Source organism: Dermochelys coriacea, chromosome 11, assembly GCF_009764565.3.
Source record: "Dermochelys coriacea isolate rDerCor1 chromosome 11, rDerCor1.pri.v4, whole genome shotgun sequence".
Lineage (NCBI taxonomy): Eukaryota > Metazoa > Chordata > Testudines > Dermochelyidae > Dermochelys > Dermochelys coriacea.
In genome coordinates this window covers 28,048,711-28,066,618 of record NC_050078.2, presented here as the reverse complement: position 1 = coordinate 28,066,618, position 17,908 = coordinate 28,048,711, and the positions used below count along the sequence as shown (strand labels likewise).

The 17,908-nt window shown below is 42.8% G+C and overlaps 1 long non-coding RNA gene across 1 annotated transcript; it reads right to left on the bottom strand.

Annotated features, from left to right (window-relative positions):
* Positions 1-12,707: 12,707 nt before the first annotated feature.
* LOC119863643 lies at positions 12,708-17,677 on the bottom strand. The gene is made up of 2 exons (XR_005295688.1): positions 17,572-17,677; positions 12,708-14,072 (listed from the first exon to the last, which is right to left on the bottom strand). It is a non-coding gene; the product is annotated as an uncharacterized LOC119863643 (long non-coding RNA).
* Positions 17,678-17,908: the final 231 nt, after the last annotated feature.

The window sequence follows — 17,908 nt, the reverse complement described above, 5'->3', positions numbered from 1 at the left end:
ACAGGGGCTCAGTCAATTTGATTTGTACGTTTGTGCTGCATAGTTCTGATTGATTGCCATTGAACTCGCTTCAAGACGAGTAATTTTACCAAGTGTCCCATATTCAGCATAGGGAAATATGGTCACCCTAAATATCTGTATCTATCTATATGAAGCATTTTAAACACCTGATTTTGCTAAGTTCCTGCAGTTTCTGATAATTACATTTAGGTAAAAAAACAATCAGCTCATAAACTGGACTGTTGTCTATGAGTTAGACATAATCAGATACCTACTTTGTAAGTATTTTGTATTAATCCTGTGTGATGGGGTGCTGTGCAGGAGGACTGCAGAATCAGCCCCCTGCCACACCAGCCCCATTTAAGTGAATAAAGGGAGCTGGCTGGAAAGAACCTGCCCTAATTGGGGAATGAAATCCCGCTGCCAGCTCAATTAGCCCAGGGCTATATAAGAGGCTGTATAGATGGAGGCAAGCAGGCAGAGAGAAAGTCCTTCCTTCCTGGGTTCAGACTCAAGGAATCTGGAGGGAGAGCAGGAAGAAAGGGAAAAGGCAGGGAGTGGAAGCAGGGCGGTAGCTCTCCCCTCCCTTCCTCCCTCCCTCCCTCCCTCCTGCCTGCAGACGATAAAGGGCTACTTATATGGTGAAAAAGTGGTGGGAGCACAACCTGTAAATAAACTGCGCCAGTGGTCACTGAACCCAGGGTCACCAAGTGACGTTCTCTGAGCCTAGCAGAGGCAGGAGCCAGGAGGACCAGTTGTACTCTCTTACATCCTGGTATATCTGAACAGTACAGGGTGCTTTCTTTGTAACTGAGTAAGTACTCAACAGTTACCATGTAAGCAAAATGTAGTATTTATCCTTCCACAGTTGTAACCCCCCACCTGGAGTTTCCCAGCTCCTGGAACTTTGTTATGAGCCTCTAGGGGGCTATCAAAGACCTCGGATGCCATTTCTCAGCTGCTTGGAGTCAGACATAAATAGAGGTAGTCTGTGGAAGAATTCTCCTGGTGCAGACACAGCATAGGCCCACAAGCCCCAGGGATCAGAGGAAGTTTGTAGGGGATGCTATGGAGATTCTAGTCTGCTCTAGACTGAAGAACAGCCTATAGATAGCCCTCAGGAAGCTGTGGTGAACTGTTTATTTATTAATTAGAGCTGGTCAAATTTATACTGGGGCTGTTTCAGCCTTTGCAGCAGCCCAGAATATTGAGGGAAGACAAATGACTTAATACCACCTCTGTGGTCCCCTTTGGAGTTTGTATGCTGTACCTGCTGGAGCCATAGTATAGAATTTCAAAGTGAATGTGAAGTGGATTAGTTACTACAGAGCATGGGATAGATTCTGCTTTTTGATTCTACTGGTGTGAAGTCAGAACAATTGCTCTGTCCTCAGTTTAATTGTGTCAGCTTTACGCTGGTGTGACTGTGTAAGACAGTAAAAATGGGAAGACTTCAATAGAAGCTGGATCTGGCAATGACAACAAAATGTGGCCCCATGAATTTACGGTGAAAAACAGAGGTGAACAAAGGAAAAACAAACATGAAGGCAGTAGAAGAATGCTGCATGGAAAGATGGCTTGTAATAGTGATCAGGCCTTCTTGAAAAAATATGCATTAACTGAACAAACATCCTCTGCAGCAATTTTTATAGTGTTCTTTATCGCATAGGAAAGGGATTTTTATCTTAACTACTTGGCAAAGAAATAAACGTGAAAATTTTATTTGTTCAATATCACTGGTGTGGATGGAAGTGCATTTTGTCAAGCGCAGAGTGTTAAAATACATTAAAATATTGCAAAATAAATAGAATGATTGACTTAAAATTTTCCCCAATCCCATATTCATAGTTTCATATGAATAAAAACTTCTTTCTTGAGTTCTTTGATTAATATTGTAATTAAATGTAATTAAAGGCACAAGAAGAGAGTTGAGAATTAATGGAAAAAAGTAGAATTGCATAAGGGAAAAATAAAAGAATGGATAAGAGAAACTGAATCTGGAGAAGGTCACATAGTCCATCCAGCTGTCAGTGCATGACTTTTCTTTACAGTACATTTTATCATACTTTGTCATACTTTGTGGTGATGGGGCCTCTACATGTTCCTTTGAGAGAAATGTTGTTCTCTGTTAATCAATGCACCTATAGGTGTCTTTTTCATATAGTAATCACCAGGTTGCAGAGGTGGTTTCATGAATAAATGCCCACCCCTGTGAACAAAGGCTCTACAATCTGGCCCATAAGCATTTGGTTGAAAACAAGCTTATGATGGTTCCATGCAACAAACAGACTAGAGAAATAAACTTTCTAATCACTTGTTCATTGGCAGCTAAGATAAATTCGCCCTCTGACAAGCAAACCTAGCTGTCTCACCAAATGAGCTGTGACCTCATTGTTACTGGTAAATTAAAATGAAATCTTCTTGCAGCTGTGATGTTTCTGTAAGTTATTTCTCTGTATTCTGTGTGGTTCTGACTCTTGTTCAGTTGTTGTAATATAAAAGAAATGCTACAGCCACCACCATTGGAGATTGAGATCACATAATTTATTTCACATTAGAATTTTTACTCAAATGCCTAGAAGATATGGGAGGTATTTTCAAAAACATAAATTGAAGTTAGGTGCCAAATTCCCATTGATCTTCTATAGGACCTGGGTTCTTAACTGCCTTTTGTGCCTGTGAAAATCTCTCCCATTATGGGTCATGTTTAGCTTATTTGAAATCTGGACTGGATCACACAGGAAAAAACTAGTCCAGTCCTCCTGTAATGCTGCCTGCTGTTGCTGTTGAGTGCTTAATGTGACTCCCTCCACAACTGGATTTCCCCAGTCTGAGAGATAGAAAGCATTTGGGCCATTTGCCTGTATTTGCATCCCATCCTGATTTTGATGTTGCTGTATAGATAGATGCATGGGCTTGTTCTGATTGTGGAAAACACACATTTTGCCGCTGCCACATTACAGGACAATGAGAACAGTATTTCCATCAAGATCACTATATGCAGAAAGGTTTATGGTTTATGCTTTATGGTTAACCACTATATGGTTAACAGCTTTCTTAAACTTGTGTGTGTGCTGTCGTTGGTATTGGAGTCAGTGGTATAGAAGTTTATTTTAGACTGATGTAAGGGACTCCCCTTCTTTTCCCTTCATACCCACATCAAGTGGTCTAGCAGAGTGTCATTTTGTACATGGCCATAACAGGCCAGGTCTTTCTATTACCAGGCCACTGTTTAGAGTCAAAGCATTCAAACCATGTAAACAGAGAAGAAGGAGTACTTGTGGCACCTTAGAGACTAACAAATTTATTTGAGCATAAGCTTTCGTGAGCTACAGCTCACTTCGTCGGATGCATTTGGTGGAAAATACAGAGGGGAGATTTATATACAGGCACAGAGAACATGAAACAATGGGTTTTATCATACACACGGTAAGGAAAGTGATCACTCACAGCGGAGGGGGGGGGGGGAAAGGAGGAAAATCTTTCATGGTGACAAGCAAGGTAGGCTATTTCCAGCAGTTAACAAGAACATCTGAGGAACAGTGGGGCGTGGGGGAGAAATAACATGGGGAAATAGTTTTACTTTGTGTAATGACTCATCCATTCCCAGTCTCTAGTCAAGCCTAAGTTAATTGTATCCAGTTTGCAAATTAATTCCAATTCAGCAGTCTCTTGTTGGAGTCTGTTTTTGAAGTTTTTTTGCTGAAGGATAGCCACCCTCAGGTCTGTAATCGAGTGACCGGAGAGATTGAAGTGTTCTCCGACTGGTTTTTGAATGTTATAATTCTTGATATCTGATTTGTATCCATTCATTCTTTTATGTAGAGACTGTCCAGTTTGACCAATGTACATGGCAGACGGGCATTGCTAGCACATGATGGCATATATCACATTGGTAGATGTGCAGGTGAACGAGCCTCTGATAGTGTGGCTGATGTGATTAGGCCCTATGATGGTGTCCCCTGAATAGATATGTGGACAGAGTTGGCAATGGGCTTTGTTGCAAGGATAGGTTCCTGGGTTAGTAGTTCTGTTTTGTGGTGTGTGGTTGCTGGTGAGTATTTGCTTCAGGTTGGGGGGCTGTCTGTAAGCAAGGACTGGCCTGTCTCCCAAGATCTGTGAGAGTGATGGGTCGTCCTTCAGGATAGGTTGTAGATCCTTGATGATGCGTTGGAGAGGTTTTAGTTGGGGGCTGAAGGTGATGGCTAGTGGCGTTCTGTTCTTTTCTTTGTTGGGCCTGTCCTGTAGTAGGTGACTTCTGGGTACTCTTCTGGCTCTGTTAATCTGTTTCTTCACTTCAGCAGGTGGGTATTGTAGTTGTAGGAATGCATGATAGAGATCTTGTAGGTGTTTGTCTCTGTCTGACGGGTAGGAGCAAATGCGGTTATATCGTGGAGCTTGGCTGTAGACAACAGATCGTGTGGTATGATCTGGATGAAAGCTAGAGGCATGTAGGTAGGAATAGCGGTCAGTAGGCTTCCGATATAGGGTGGTGTTTATGTGACCATCGCTTATTAGCACCGTAGTGTCCAGGAAGTGGATCTCTTGTGTGGACTGGTCCAGGCTGAGGTTGATGGTGGGATGGAAATTGTTGAAATCATGGTGGAATTCCTCAAGAGCTTCTTTTCCATGGGTCCAGATGATGAAGATGTCAACAATGTAGCGCAAGTAGAGTAGGGGCATTAGGGGACGAGAGCTGAGGAAGCGTTGTTCTAAGTCAGCCATAAAAATGTTGGCATACTGTGGGGCCATGCGGGTACCCATCGCAGTGCCGCTGATTTGAAGGTATACATTGTCCCCTAATGTGAAATAGTTATGGGTGAGGACAAAGTCAAAAAGTTCAGCCACCAGGTTAGCCGTGACATTATCGGGGATACTGTTCCTGACGGCTTGTAGTCCATCTGTGTGTGGAATGTTGGTGTAGAGGGCTTCTACATCCATAGTGGATAGGATGGTGTTTTTAGGAAGATCACCAATCGATTGTAGTTTCCTCAGGAAGTCAGTGGTGTCTCGAAGATAGCTGGGAGTGCTGGTAACGTAGGGCCTGAGGAGGGAGTCTACATAGCCAGACAATCCTGCTGTCAGGGTGCCAATGCCTGAGATAATGGGGCATCCAGGATTTCCAGGTTGATGGATCTTGGGTAGCAGATAGAATACCCCAGGTTGGGGTTCTAGGGGTGTGTCTGTGCAGATTTGTTCTTGTGCTTTTTCAGGGAGTTTCTTGAGCAAATGCTGTAGTTTTTTTTGGTAACTCTCAGTGGGATCAGAGGGTAATGGCTTGTAGAAAGTGGTGTTGGAGAGCTGCCTAGTAGCCTCTTGTTCATACTCCGACCTATTCATGATGATGACAGCACCTCCTTTGTCAGCCTTTTTGATTATGATGTCAGAGTTGTTTCTGAGGCTGTGGATGACATTGTGTTCTGCACGGCTGAGGTTATGGGGCAAGTGATGCTACTTTTCCACAATTTCAGCTCGTGCACGTCGGCGGAAGCACTCTATGTAGAAGTCCAGTCTGCTGTTTCGACTTTCAGGAGGAGTCCACCCAGAATCCTTCTTTTTGTAGTGTTGGTAGGAAGGTCTCTACGGGTTAATATGTTGGTCAGAGGTGTGTTGGAAATATTTCTTGAGTCGGAGACGTCGAAAATAGGATTCTAGGTCACCACAGAACTGTATCATGTTCGTGGGGGTGGAGGGGCAAAAGGAGAGGCCCCGAGATAGGACAGATTCTTCTGCTGGGTTAAGAGTATAGTTGGATAGATTAACAATATTGCTGGGTGGGTTACGGGAACCATTGTTTTGTCCCCTTGTGGCATGTAGTAGTTTAGATAGCTTAGAGTCCTTTTTCTTTTGTAGAGAAGCAAAGTGTGCGTTGTAAATGGCTTGTCTAGTTTTTGTAAAGTCCAGCCACGAGGAAGGTTGTGTGATAAAACCCATTGTTTCATGTTCTCTGTGTGTGTATATATAAATCTCCCCTCTGTATTTTCCACCAAATGCATCCGATGAAGTGATGCTGTAGCTCACGAAAGCTTATGCTCAAATAAATTTGTTAGTCTCTAAGGTGCCACAAGTACTCCTTTTCTTTTTGTGAATACAGACTAACATGGCTGCTACTCTGAAACGTGAATAGAGGTTGTTGTAGTCTGGTGAATCTGGCATTCATATGTTCAATGACAGCTTTAAGTATATAGGGTTCATTTTATGAGCTGCCTTACATGCCTATGCAGGAGAGTAAAGAGGGCACACATAGTCTCTTTACTCTGCTGCCTAAGCCACCTATGTAACCAGTCTGTGTGTGGGTGTACAGCAGCGACAACAGGCCCACTGCTCCCCCAGCTTCTGTATCTTGTGCACAGTCCAGCAGGACTGAGTTTGGCCTAGAGAAGGAAGCTGGTACAGCTTACTTCCCTCCTGGAACAAGTCGGAAGCCAGGACCCAATTGTCACTCTGAATCACAACTGGAGTCTTGGCCTGCTTCTGACAGCCCGATTATGCACTGGCTCTCGCTCAGGACTTATGGTAACTCCACAATCTAGCCCAGAGATCGGATTTTTCTGCCACTTTGCCTCTAAAGACAGGGAAATGTTTATACCTTCAAAAGCTGACATCCCTTTTGGACATAAGAGCCCAAAGTGAGATTGCTCAGTGTGTTAGGCCCAAGCTCCTCCACTGGGCCATCAACAGTGTACCCTGGGAGATGACCTCATTGCTCAGATTCATTTTCTCCTCTCTCTCTACCCCTCCATTTTCTAAGAGGGAAATAAAGAACTAATATGCCAGCGTGAGTAAGGTTACTGATGTGAGTAAAGGTTTGTAGTGTTCAGGCCCTAATTACAATCTGCATAATTTTCCAGCTTTTTAAATTTGCACTCACCTCTATTGTTATTGGTATAAATCAATCTCATTATTTTGGGCTTTACCTGTAACAAATGCATTATTAAAAAAGCCTTGCTGTGAAAGCAGACTTTATGAAAAGCCACCTTTAATTGTTCATGCAGTCTGGAGAGTGTTGAACATCTAGTGCTGAACAATGGCTCTTTGATTTTAAATGGCTTGTTAATGTACACTTGTAGGTAATCTGTATGGAGATTCAAAATTGTGAGATTCTTATTTCAAAGAAATCAGAAGTCCCTGCTCAAAAGCCCCTCAAAGTACTCTTGGAAAGCTCACATGGAGCTATTACCCCCTAACTTAAAACAATTTTTGGCAGTTGTCTACCAGACCTGGAGGTGATATTCTGAAATAAGAAGACTCCGACTCAGCAGGATGTTAAAAAGATGTTGAAACATCATAGCTAAAGAAAAGTAGGCAAGATTTGGTCAGGGTCTGCTAACACCTGCTAGATAATCTGACATAGCCATACATTTTTTCCTAGTGTGGATGTATTTCAGTTTTGTCAATCGAGGTCAACCCCAGGGAAGCCTACAATTGACTTCAGCCAGCCAAATATCGAGATAATAGATGTAAACCTATGTCTACACTTGGGAAAAGATTGTGGTTAGTTTAAGGTTATTTTTCCTAATCTAGACAAACCCTGTAGGAAAACATGAGAGTTAGTTTTGCACTATCATAAGGAATTGATGATTTTCCAGTCACCAATTTTATATGCTACCTTTTAATTGACTTAATATAATCAGATCTATCTAGAGAATAATTAGTTTAGGATATTTGAATGAGTAATTAATGACTGCAAGATATGTTCTCATCAGTCTCAGTTTCCTGCTTTTATCACACTGGTAAATAAATCTGGAAATATTGTTGTAATTTGTCTGGAGAAAGTGTTATTCATTTTTTATTAAACCCCTTAAAGATGCTCACTGATTTTTTGGGGCCAATCTCAAACATGTTAATATGCATTTGTTCATTTTTTCCTCACCATGTTAATTAAAACATACTTCAGGCCCCTATCCTGTAAACACTTAAGCATGGATGGACTATAAGGTGGACAGAAAGTGGGCTAGACTGTCAGGCTCAACAGGTAGTCATCAATGGCTCGATGTCTAGTTGGCAGCCGGTATCAAGCAGAGTGCCCCAGGGGTCAGTCCTGGGGCCGGTTTTGTTTAACTAAGCTGGGGGGAGAGGTACATATGCTCGAAGATAGGGATAGGGTCCAGAGTGACCTAGACAAATTGGAGGATTGGGCCAAACGAAATCTGATGAGGTTCAACAAGGACAAGTGCAGAGTCCTGCACTTAGGAAGGAAGAATCCCATGCACCACTACAGTCTGGGGAGCGACTGAATAAGCAGCAGTTCTGCAGAAAAGGACTGGGTATTACAGTGCATGAGAAACTGGATACGAGTCAGCAGTGTGCCCTTGTTGCCAAGAAGGCCAATGGCATATTGGGCTGTATTAGTAGGGCATTGCCAGCAGATTGAAGGAAGTGATTATTCCCCTCTATTTGGCATTGGTGAGGCCACAGCTGGAGTATTGTGTCCAGTTCTGGTCCTCCCACTACAGAAGGGATGTGGACAAATTAGAGAGTCCAGCGGAGGGCAACGAAAATGATTAGGGGCTGGGGCACATGATGTACGAAGAGAGGCTGAGGGAACTGGGGTTATTTAGTCTGCAGAAGAGAAGAGTGAGGGGGGATTTGATAGCAGCCTTCAACTACCTGAAGGGGGGGGTTCCAAAGAGGATGGAGCTAGGCTGTTCTCAGTGGTAGCAGATGACAGAACAAGAAGCAGTGGGGAAGGTCTAGGTTGGATATTACGAAACATTATTTCACTAGGAGGGTGGTGAAGCACTGGAATAAGTTACGTAGGGAGGTGGTGGAATCTCCATCTTTAGAGGTTTTTAAGGCCTGGCTTGACAAAGCCCTGGTTGGGATGATTTATTTGGAGTTGGTCCTGCTTTGAGCAGGGGGTTGGACTAGATGACCTCCTGAGGTCTCTTCCAACCCTAATCTTCTATGATTCTCTGTGTATAATCTGACTCACATGAATAGTCTCATAGACTTCAGGGAAAACAATGGAGCTATGCTGATTTACATAAGGATTTGGCCTTCTATGTCCAAACCAAAGAGAGAGAGAGAGAGAGAAAAAAAAGAATCCTTGTCAGACAAATAGTTGCTAAAGGAACAGAGCCATTTAAGGACTATATTTTTGATGCAATTAGGTTTACTCAATGAGCAACAGGTTTATATATTTTTAAACCAGAGTAAAGTAAGTCCTGTGCAATCTTACCTATACAATATATATCATGGGCTCTCTATTTTACACATTCTTGATTTTGAAAAGTGTGTGTGAGAAAATAGGTGACTTTGCTCCTTACACATTTGGTGTACAGTATTTTCCCCTTATTCTTTGTCTTATTCAATCCTCCAAGTGTTACTGTGAAGGACCAGCTCTTTTGTATTTAGATAAAGTGCTTTTATAAGAAATTACACAGCAGATTTGACTGTTAGTAATAAGAAATCTTAGACTTCATTGCAAACAAATGGAGAGACAGGTCTTTGTCAGCAGAGGGAGCTACTGTAGAAACAATAAAAGAAAGAAGAGAGTTGTGTTAATTAAACAGAAAAGAAAATAAGTGATCATAGGAAAGAAATTTTGGATTTAAAAAGGGCAAGAAGAGATCAGGCAAGATCTCTTTTACACTGGTGTATATCAGGAATAAATACATTGAAGACAGCATGAAGCCAACATGAGATCTGAATCAGACCCTTCACGAGAGAAGAGAAGGAACAAAAGGAAAGCAGAAAGAGGCACAGAATTAAGAATAAGACCAAAAAGGTGAAGATACAAGGAAACAAATAAAAGGAACAATGAAAAAATACAAAGAATTGAATCCATACTGCAATTATTCAAGGCATGATCTTGCTCTGAAACTGACTTCAGATTTCACCCAAAGGGCCAGATTTCCAAGTGCTTGAGACCCACATCTAGGGCCAGATTTTCAAAACAGCTCAGCTCCTATTTAGGCAGCCAAATAGATGACAACACTCCCACTGATTTCCAATGGTATAGAATAAGGGCTTAAGAGAGTTTAACTGGTTTTATGCATGATAGTCACAGGTAATTCCAAGATTTATATTTTGCTTTTGAGCTCCTACTCCAGGAATACCTTTAACTTTAAAGTACCAATGGGTGAACTCCCCCAATATGGTGAGGTTTTTCACATCACCAACATTGTTTTTGGAGCTAACAAAATGTGAAATATTGTCTCAGTCACATGTGTTTATAGCATTGAATCCTAAAGTAGCTCATTTCAGTCTTCATGTTCATTTGGCCCTGGGAAAGAATAGAGAAATATCATATATAGACACCTACAGAATTATGGATCTCCATCAGTCATGGGAACTCAGTTTAGAGCTCATGAAAAATGAAGGAACAAATGACAAAGTCACATTGCCATCAGTGGGATTGTACAGGTGTAACTGGGTGGCCCTGTAACAGGAACTTAGTAAACAATTGTGACAGTGATGCACAAGGAATAGAACACAACTCTCTTTCCCATAGCTATATTGGCTATGATGTGCTAACACAGAAGACGCACGCAATAGCCTATCATAGTCAGCAAAAGACACTGCCGAGCACATCTATCCAAAAAAAAAAAAAATGCATCTTTTTTTGCATAGTCACTTTTCACACAAGACCTACAGAGGTCAGGTTCCTTAGCTGATGTCAATAGAGCAGGGGTTCTCAAACTTCATTGCACTGTGTTCCTGTTCTGACAACAAAAATTACTACATGACCCCAGCAGAGGGGACCTAAGCCTGAGCCTGCCCAAGCCCCGCTGCTCTGGGGGGGGGGGCAAATCCAAATATTGAGTCCCACCGCCATGGGCAGGGGCCAGAGCACAAGGGCTTCAGTCCCAAGTGGGTGGCCTGTAACCTGAGCCCCACCACCCAAGACTGAAGCCTTTGGGTTTTGGCTTCAGCCTCAGGCAGTGGGGCTTGGGCTTCAGCCCTGGGCCCCAGCAAGTCTAATGCAAGCCCTGGCGATCCCATTAAAATGGGCTTCCGACCCACAGTTTGCGAATAGCTGCGATAGAGCTATACTGATTTGTACCATTTGAGGATTTGGCCCTGGAGTTTCTGTCATTCTGTTCCCTCTCTTCTCTTGTGAAGAATTTCAAAAATAAATTTATTTAGGTTGCTATTAATGTCATGACTATATCGTTACTATTTTTACAAAAGGCAAGAAAAGAAATTTATGCCTCTTATAGCAGCAGTATTATTTGGAGCCCAACGTTCCAGAGGTATTAAAGAGGAGTTATAAAAAAGGCATAGCTGTCCACTGTACTGACTTTCTGGCTCTAGGACTGCTGTACAATAGCGCTATACTTCTTCCTTTTTTTTTTTTTAAATCTAATTCTTGCTAAGGTTGCTGCTGCTTACGTCACTGATCTGCTGGTCTCCTGCTCTGCTGAGTTAGCACCATATTGTCTGCTGTCAGGCACTGACAGGAAATACCAGCTTCTGGAGGTGTATCTCAGCAGCAGCTAAGGAAGGATGAATTGTATCTTTGGAATTGATTCTGCACAGCTTACTGACTTAAAACCCTTAGTAAGGCAAGGTGTGCAGGATCAGTATAAAATGTTTGCAGGACTGAATAAAGCAGAAAGGCAGGGAAATGTGGAGAACAGAGAAAACATACATGGGAGAAAGAGAGGCGGAGCTGAGGGAGGGGCAGATATTGAGGAGGAAAATGAACTCTTCGTCTATTTTCCTTCTCTCTGCCCTTTTCCATCATATCATCATCTCCTTCTGCCCCTTCATGCTTTTCTGAGTTGCACCCACTCATGGGACTCAGCCAGGAGATTGGATGGAACCTGGAATCCTCTGCAGCACCATCGAGTCTCTTGACAAATTAGCAGGTGTTCTTCAATGCATGGAGTTTAGTGCACTTGGCAGCCAGTGTAAACCATGAAGAGAATTAGAACTAAAGAAAGGCCCAGACCAAAAGCCTGGATCTGGACATGGATCAGCATTTGCAGAGAGAACCTCTCTCTAAAGTGAACCAAATATGAACGCCCCAGAACTTTGAAAAGTTCAGATTTGGACTCAAATTGTGAAGCCCTATGCTACGGACTACTCAGATCCAGAGTTTGGGTGTTGCTGTTCACATAGATGTGAAACTAGGCTTTGGATCTGGGTCCATCCTTAGTGATCAGAGAGAACTCTGAAAACATCCTAGATGATATTTTAAAGCAACAGAGTTTCCTCACCCTGAAAATTATTCCTCTATTCATACTGCATGCCTGAGGGAATAAGAGGCTAAGAAATAAGGAGGAGGAGACAGAACAGAATGGACACGAAAAAAGTATATGAAATAATGAATGGCATAGAGAGAGTCAATTTGATCTTCAGAATATTCTGTAAACCCTTTTTTTTTTCCAGGCATTTGAGGAAGGTGAAGACAGAGTGAGAATCAAGCTTTGAGGTATTTTGTGATCTGTCATCTTGATTATCTGGGTTTCTTTGTAATATAGGCTTGGGCTGTATAGATGGGGCTGGCTTTTTTCTTGTTATAGTTGTGGTATTTTAAATGTCAGGGGGCCTATATCTGGTACGAATATTTTTTGTAATTAAATAATCAGAATTAAATAAACTCAGTACTCCTATTTACTTTTCCTTATCTACCATGAGGACCTAAAACTAAGCTGGAAAGGCAACACATTTAAAAAGGGGAAGAGAAAATACTTCCTTTAAAGCAAAGCATATAGAACCTGCAGAACCCCTGCCACATGATTTTACTGAGACAAAGAGCTTAGTAGGCATTTATTGAGTGACAGTATCACATACATTTATACTAATTAAAAATTTATAACATGCACCATTCTTTACCACTGATTAAACTTCCTCTATAAATATGTTATTATGCATTACAGGGAATTTACACTTTCCTCTGAAACATGAGACAGACTACCAAGTTCCCAACTAGATGGAGTTTGAAATAACACCAGGTATGGTAGTTCCTGTTTAAGAAACTGTGCCAGCTGTTGGTTGAGGAAAATGTTACTGATCCTGAGGCCTGGAATAATATTTTGTTCTAACATCATGTGGGGGTGAGGAAAATATCCCTAAAACCATTTATGGTTCAGCATTTAAAAACACTCCCAATTTTGAACCAGACACACTGCCAACAATGCACTGGATATTTCAGTGGGCCTGTGTTTGCTAAATATATTGCAAAGATACATTTCAGAACTTCCACAGCATACATATCAACACTAACAATGTCATCTAGTGCTTTTTGCTTTCACTCAGGCCTATGCAAATGTCCATCAGAGAGAAAACTTACTCTTTTACCAGTTAAGGTGATTTAATTAAAAAAATCAAAATCTAAGTCCATCACCTAATGAAATAGAAACAGAGGTCAGAGTCCAACAGAGCAGGACAACCAAGTAATATTTTTCCTCCTTTTTATTGCTTTTTCCCCCACTATGGGAAGCATTGTAATTTGCAGGCAAGCAACATACATAAGGGATGGTTTCCATTTTTTGCAATCAGATTATTTTCATTAAATCCAGGCTCTGCATATGTTGATTTTATAAGAACAGTTTTGCTCAACAGCCGATCCAACAACCTCTGAGTGCTCTTACTCCCTCCGTTTGTGTGCAGCGGTCAAAGACCTGCTGCTGTGTCAGTGGGGATCCTGGCTGCAACACACTGACATTGGCTCTGGCAGTGCTGCAGCCAGACTGGGGTCACCTGCCCCTGGGCTACTTCCGGACTCCCCCTCATAGGGTACCGGGGTCAGGGTGGTGTCCTCGGAGGGTTCCAGCACCATGGACTCCTCTGGGTCGCCAGCGAGGGGTAGACTTGGCAGCTCCTCTGGGTAGCTGGCGAGGGGTAGACTTGGCCGCTCCTCTGGGCATCGGTCAGCGTCAGGCATCGGCCAGTCCTTGGGTCAGCCGCAGCTTGCTGGGGTCTCCCAAGCTGGAGCCAGGCCACGGGCGTCTGACCTCTCTGGCTGCTGTTGCCCAACTGAGCTCCGGGGTTGGGCTTTTCTACTTTCTGTCCTGCGCCTTGACCTCTGGGGGGCGGGTGCAGGATCCATTGGCTCCGCCCACTTTAGTGTCTGGAGAGGTTCTTTCCTCAGCGGGGTCGTGGGGTACCACACCACCTCACTGCAGAGATAAACTGGGGTGAAGCACAATGGGACAAGAGAAGGGCCAGACAGAGTATGGTATGAGTAAGGCTATCTTACTCCAGAAGTAGCTCCACTGAATTCAGTCAGACTGCATATGTAGTAAGGTATCACAGTTCAGGGCAATTATACCTGCATTCCCCCTTTATGGACCGACAAGGGCAGCCCTCTCAGGCTTCCAGCTCCCCAGCCATTGCTTTTCTTGGGTGAAGACCCACGTCTCACTCCGTTCTGACTGGGGTATCTCCAGGCTGAATAGTTCCCTGCCTTCACTGTGTTACATCCAGCAAAGACAGACTTCCCATGCATACCTGTTTGCTTTCTCTTCAGAGACAGCTAACAGTGTGACTGCCCACTGTTGCAACTTCCCACACAGCTCTTTCTAAACAGTACTATTTTATTCTTAAGGTGAAAGCATAACGAGAAAATATATTAAAAACAATAAAGGAATACACACACATGCTAATCAGCTTACCAGAGATCACCCCTACCCTAACACTGTTTCTAGCAGGAGCAGTCCTTCCAAACCACACCCAGGGGATTTCCTTGTGGGTTCAAGTTCATCTGAACTTTAGCTCAGAACAAACAGTCTTATGGGGCCTCAATAGGCCCAGTGCTTCCAACCCTTCCCTAAGCAGTTGGTCCTTCTGTGGACCAGGGGTCCTGTCTGTTTGCTAGATCAGGAAATAGGCTCTGGTTTAAAACCAGCCTATCCCAAAATCCTGTCTTTTTCTGTTGGTCCCTGGATAATCCAGTTTGATCTAATTATTATATATATAACTTCTCTAGGGTTGTGGTTTCAAACAGCTGAGGAATTACATCACCCTCTCCTACTAGAGGAGTTGCATACAATAACACAGGCACAATTGCATTTTTATACAAAGCTCTCAAACCTAATTCAATAAAGTGTACATTTTATCTTGATTCCATGAGGTTTGTTCAGAATATTGTCTATCACACCAAGTGTAGTATCTTACTCCAGAAGTAGTTCCACTGAAATCAGTGAGACTATATATGTAATAAGAGACTATTCAATGTGAGTAAAGGTATCCCAATACCACAATCTGGTCCCAAGTCTCTGATATACAAGCACCAAAAAAAAAAGTAAATGGGGGATATAGGATATTTGAAGCATAATTTATTTCACGTTGTTATATTGAGTTCACACAGCTATTTCTAGCATATGATAATAAAGTTATTTCATATCCTGTACCAATGAGCTGTTCTATGATCCTCATGCTTTTATACTATGCAAAGCTATAGTAAAGCAATAGGGAAATCAATGGAGCAAAAAGTTAAATACTGCTTGTACAACTGGCTCATGGAAAAGAAGTTATTCTTAATTTCTAGGGCCTGTAGTCTCTTCTCCTTTAACATGAGGGCAGAGGAGCAAAACCCAATCGAAAGCAGTCAGCCAATAAAGGAAAAGGTAGCATCAGATCTGCTGCATGCTTCAATCCCACAGAAACCCCTGCACTTCAAAGCTCCATGGGTTGGGTGGGAGTGAGATCAGGGGATGGACCCTGTCCACAACATAGTCTCCCCGCCAAAAAAAGAAATATATCCAAGGGATTTCTGTCCACAGATTGCAAAAAGAAAAGGAGTACTTGTGGCACCTTAGAGACTAACAAATTAGAGCATAAGCTTTTGTGAGCTACAGCTCACTTCATCGGATGCAAATGCATTTTATATGCAAGTTTATAGAGTGGACTGACAAAGGTGGGGTGGGAAACCGGCACAAAAAAGTGACTTGCCTAAGGTCAGTGACAGACCTGGGAGAGAGAACCCAGTTCTCACAGGTTCTAATCTAGCTCATTACCCACTGCACCATCCTGCCGTCAAAAGAACTGAAGATATAAACCTGATTTGACCAGGTAAAATGGGTCATATTAGCCACTGCAAAAAAGAAAACATAGCATGTCTGACTTTGGTGTATTACAGGTAACATTTTGACAAGGCAATATAAATCCACAGGATTTTGTGTGTATTTTTAGCTTCCTAACAGAATGAACTAGGAATATATCACATTCACAGAATCTAATCTTTCATCAGTGTAGCTCTCAGGATTTTTGTCAAAATAAATGCAGAGGATCACAAATCACAGAATTTTCCAGGGATTTTGTGTTTCTGGTGTGGGTAGCTTGAGCTTCTTAATGCTTGAAAATCTATAAACATGATTTTTCTTTCATTTTTTTAAATCTTGCAAGCAATAAGCACTCAGAACAAATATGATAGCCATGGCTGTTGGCTGAACCACCCACCTAGTCAGTTCAAGGTTAAGGCCCTTTACAGCTGTGCTGACTGCAAGCCTTAAAATATTGCTGACTGGTTATTATCTCAAAAAATCTATGTGCTAAAGATGGAGTTTCCCTTTGAAGAGGCTCAACATTTATAGAAAAAATAATTCTAGTGTCAATATGGATCTGCTGATAAACAATGCCACTACATGTCACCCAGTCTAATCGCTTCTGCAGGCTTGGGTTTTCTTCTTCTAAAAGAGAAAGCGCTTTGTGCAGTCACGCTGCACACCTCATTATAGCTAGGAAAGCACAAATTAAATATCAGATAAAACAAGAGTACTGTTTTTAGCCTGTTAGGTTACACATTTGGAGAAATTCTATGCCTCTTTATTAAGGACATTACTGATGTGGGGAATTCAAAGTGAACAAGGTGGCACAAAGGGTGGGATGGGTAACAGGATATTTATAGAATATAAGGCCAAAAGGAACCATTCTGGTCATCTAGTCTGACCTGTAAAACACAAGCCATAGGACATCTCTGAATTAATTCCTGTTTGAACTAGAGCATGTTTCTTAGGAAAAACATACAATCTTCATTTAAAAGTTTGCAGAGATGGAGAATCCACCACAACCCTCATAAATTGTTCCTATGGCTAATTACCCTCCCTGTTAAAAACGGGCATGTGATGGGGCTGGTGCTGCCTAGTGATTAGGTCATAGGATCCCAGCTATCCCCCCTGTATGGCATTCCTTGCCAGCAACCACACCGCTGCTGTGGTGATCCCCCTTCTGGTAGGTAGCGATTCAGCCTTCCACCCAGGTCACCAATTGTGTTCACCCCCTTATGGGCAAACAGTCCAGCAAAATATATGTAGTTCAATGGCCACACAAAAGAAAGGGCCAATAGGCCACCTCCTGGCCCTAGTGGGTGGTGTGTCCTTGACTCAGGGCTTACTTGTCTCTATCCTCCCCAGATTTCCAAGGAAGAGGAGATGAGCACTGTGCCCTCTTCACAAAGGGTGGTTGGTAAGGGGAGCCCAGGCCCTCCATCTCCACTGGGCTCTAACCCAGGGCCCTACAAGAGGCTATGCTAACAAACACCCTAGAGTGCTTCAGGGCTGCTTCCCTGGGCCACTTCCTACCACTTACTTCCTCAGTCCAAAGCATGGTCAAAAGCTTCACAAATGATCTACCCAAAGGCTAGTCCCTTCTCTAGGACCTGGGTTAGCTGCTACTTACAGATTGCTGCCCTGCAGCCTGGACTGTTACTGTGTCCATACTCAGGTGCTCCCAAGATAGGTCTCTCCTGTCTGTCTCCTACTGAGCTGTCTGTGTCTGGTTCTCTTTTTAAGTTCCTCCTCCAGCTGGAGCAGGCTCTGCAGGTGTGGCAGGGTGGAGGCACCTGGGCCCAGTACAGCTCCTTAATCCCTTCTGTCCCAGTTTATACCCCCATCAGAGGGCATCTTATTTCTAGTCTGAATTTATCAAGCTTCAGCTTCCAGCCAGGGATCTTGTTATATCTTTGTCTGCTAGACTGAAGTGCCCTCTATTATCAAATGTCTGTTACTCATGTAAG